General features: G+C 42.9%; 1 non-coding gene across 1 annotated transcript; it reads left to right on the top strand.

The window, feature by feature from the left end:
* Positions 1-3,510: 3,510 nt before the first annotated feature.
* Positions 3,511-3,583, top strand: TRNAK-CUU (transfer RNA lysine (anticodon CUU)). The gene has a single exon. It is a non-coding gene; the product is annotated as a tRNA-Lys (tRNA).
* The last annotated feature ends 382 nt before the right edge of the window (positions 3,584-3,965 follow it).

Here is a 3,965-nt window from a genome sequence, read left to right as displayed (position 1 = left end):
CAGTGGCATGATCTCTGCTCACTGCAACCTCCGATCCCCCAGGATTCAAGCGATTCTTCTGCCTCAGCCGCCGGTGTAGCTGGAATTACAGGCATGGGCCACCACGCCCGGCTAATTTTGTATTTTTAGTAGAGACCCGGTTTCACCATGTTGGCCAGGCTGATCTTTCACTCCCGAACTCAGGTGATCCGCCCTCCTTGGCCTTCCAAAGTGCTGGGATTACACGCGTGAGGCACCGCACCTGGCCTCTAGTTGGAATTCTTTTATGGGGAGTTCGGATTTAGACCAGGATAAATCCAAGAAAGTGTTGAAGAAAGCGAAAGGTTATAGTTGCAGTTGGCCTTGGAGGTAAACTATAAGCACTCCAAACTTGTTTAGGTATCCAGTTAAACTTTTAGTTAACATCACTACTTGTGTGTGCTAAACACTATTTGAGTGCCTAGTGCACTCAATATTTATTAATAATTAAGAATTGAGAGGCCGGGCGCGGTGGCTCAAGCCTGTAATCCCAGCACTTTGGGAGGCGGAGGCGGGTGGATCACGAGGTCAAGAAATCGAGACCATCCTGGTCAACATGGTGAAACCCCGTCTCTACCAAAAATACAAAAAATTAGCTGGGCATAGTGGCGCGTGCCTGTAATCCCAGCTACTCAGGAGGCTGAGGCAGGAGAATTGCCTGAACCCAGGAGGCGGAGGTTGCGGTGAGCTGAGATCACGCCATTGCACTCCAGCCTGGGTAACAAGAGCGAAACTCTGTCTCAAAAAAAAAAAAAAAAAAAGAATTTCAGGGCTCTTTCTGAACTCATTGTGTGATGAGCTGCCTAATTGGGGCTAGAATGTTGATTTATCCTGTGTCTTAGAAGAATGTCTTAAATCGGCCGGTCCCGGTGGCTCACGCCTGTAATCCCAGCACTTTGGGAAGCCGAGGCAGGTGGATCACCGGTAGTGAGGAGTTTGAGACCAGCCTAGACCAACATGGTGTTAAACTCCATAAAATTTTTACAAAAAACTTTGTAAAAATACAAAATTAACCGGGCGAGGTAGCTCATGCCTTTAATCTCAGCTACTCAGGAACCTGAGGCAGGAGAATCGCTTGAACCCGGGAGGCGGAGGTTGCAGTGAGCGGAAATCACGTTATTGTACTCTAGCCTGGGCAACAAAAGCAAAACTTCGTCTCAAAAAAAAAAAAAAAAGCAGAAGAATGCATTGTGGTCTCAGGTTCCTAATTATTTGTATGATTCACAATAAGACTTAAATGGTATCGGTATGAAATTGTTTGAACAAGTTACTCCAGCTTACTTTGGAAGTCATATGTATGAAATCAGTACGTAATTTACACATATTTTTATAGGGCGATAAGCTTTATGAAAAGTTTCATAAAACCATCAGTCTGTTTTATCTTTTTATTAGAATACCTAATACAGTGCTTTACATGTGGTATTTAATGAATATGTGGAATGTGAAAAAACAATACAATCAAATTCATTTTCCCAGTTACATTCGGCAAAGTTATAATCACAAACCAGTTTGCAGTTATGAGAAAAAAAAATTAATTGTAATATTTTAAGCTTTAAAATTTTAAATACTCAACACCTACGCTAAATGTATACTATTTTGAGGACTCTAAATGTATACTATTTTATGACATCGCATTATTTTTAAATTTAATACCTCAGGAAATGTGATGCCGAATGTATCTAGCTTCCAAATACTGTGCTTTGGGGATAGTATCCTAAGAATTATTTATTTTCTTACAAACTAGTCTTTTACTTGCACTTTGAACAGTAGTATAAATACCACACACCTCTCTCCACTCTCAGAAAAATTTGCAGAATTTCTTATCTAGAAAGATTCACCATCATTTCAGAATATATGTATTTCCATATGACGTTATTCCAGTAACTCCTATCTCAATTTGATTAAAATCAGGTTTCTGACCCTTTGCCTCTTAGAATTCACATTCTTTGCCATTAGATTCAGAGACTATAATTCTTTCTTTCCAGCTTCTGTCATTTGAGAATAATAACACTCTTGAAGGGGCCTACCTCTCATTGTGAGTTCTCGAGAGAGACCTTATAATTGACTCGAAGCCACCTTTTCTGAATTTAGCTCTCCTTCATCAGACCATACTAAAGAAAATAGCTAAGCCCCGCGGTTGTTCAGGGAAACTAACCTCTGAGATTGGATTTTTTTTTCTCTCTCTTTTTTTTTTTTTTTTTTTTTTTTTTTTTGAGACGGAGTTTTGCTCTTGTTACCCAGGCTGCAGTGCAATGGCGCGATCTCAGCTCACGGCAACCTCCGCTTCCTGGATTCAGGCAACTCTCCTGCCTCAGCCTCCCGAGTAGCTGGGATTACAGGCACGCGCCACCATGCCCAGCTAATTTTTTGTATTTTTGGTAGAGACGGGGTTTCACCATGTTGACCAGGATGGTCTCGATCTCTTGACCTCGTGATCCACCCGCCTCGGCCTCCCAAAGTGCTGGGATTCCAGGCGTGAGCCACCGCGACCTGCCTGGACTTAGGTTTTTTTTTTTTTTTTTTTTTTTTTGAGACAGAGTTTCGCTCTTGTTACCCAGGCTGGAGTGCAATGGCGCGATCTCGGCTCACCACAACCTCCGCCTCCTGGGTTCAGGCAATTCTCCTGCCTCAGCCTCCTGAGTAGCTGGGATTACAGGCAAGCGCCACCATGCCCAGCTAATTTTTTGTATTTTTAGTAGAGACGGGGTTTCACCATGTTGACCAGGATGGTCTCGATCTCTTGACCTCGTGATCCACCCGCCTCGGCCTCCCAAAGTGCTGGGATTACAGGCGTGAGCCACCGCGCCCGGCCCCTGGACTTTGTTTTTAAATGTGGAGTCCAGCCGGGCGCGGTGGCTCAAACCTGTAATCCCAGCACTTTGGAAGGCCGAGGTGGGTGGATCACGAGGTCAAGAGATCGAGACCATCCTGGTCAACATGGTGAAACCCCGTCTCTACTAATACAAAAAAAGTTAGCTGGGCATGGTGGCGCGTGCCTGTAATCCCAGCTACTCAGGAGGCTGAGGCAGGAGAATTGCCTGAACCCAGGAGGCGGAGGTTGCGGTGAGCCGAGATCGCGCCATTGCACTCCAGCCTGGGTAACAAGAGCGAAACTCCGTCTCGGAAAAAAAAAAAAAATGTGGAGTCCAAACAGGTAGAAATCCGGTATGCCATTTGATGGAAGTTGGATGACCTTAATATGTGTTTATGTAAAGACAACATATTGGTTGGTAAATATTTTTAAACACTCCGTTAAAAAGATTCAATGACTCTGTAATGAAGATTCGCATAAGCTTTCAATGCTCTTTGGATACATACACAAACATTCTTAAATATAAGTACAATTAAATACTTAGAACGCTCTTAAAAATAATTCTGCAGTGCCGATTTAACAGTATGTTATAAAGTTTTTTTAAAGACGAAACTACGCAAAGTAAAATCGTGTAGTTAAATACTCCTAAAGAGGTAGAAATTCAGGTACTTACACCGAGCGCCCGGCTAGCTCAGTCGGTAGAGCATGGGACTCTTAATCCCAGGGTCGTGGGTTCGAGCCCCACGTTGGGCGTAATTGTTGGCTTTTTTTTTCTTACACTTTCACGGCTTCTCGAACACCTAAACTACAGAGAGTTCTTAAGCCGAATTAATTTAAACACTTTCCAAATTAACCAGATTCCTCAGTAAAAAGTATTCCTTTAGTGAACAAAACAGGTCGCAAATTGTGCTTGTGCAATTGAAATCAAACGTCCCCTCCCCGAGTTCTCCTTAAAACACAGAGGAAACAAAATGCCCACTGTTGAAGACTAGTTTTTTCTGTTACTATGAGTACTTGGATAGTTGCTGGTAGAGGGTACTTTTAATTGTTATCTTAATAAACTTATAAGCCCCACTTTTGGCTGCTTTTTTAAAATTTAGGAAACCGGATGTAAAAACATTTGGAGGCATCCGAG

Source organism: Aotus nancymaae, unplaced genomic scaffold, assembly GCF_030222135.1.
Source record: "Aotus nancymaae isolate 86718 unplaced genomic scaffold, 86718_ANA_hifiasm-v0.15.2.pri h1tg000062l, whole genome shotgun sequence".
Taxonomy (NCBI): Eukaryota; Metazoa; Chordata; class Mammalia; order Primates; family Aotidae; genus Aotus; species Aotus nancymaae.
Note: the sequence above shows the minus strand (reverse complement) of the source record. Positions and strands in the feature narration are given on the sequence as shown.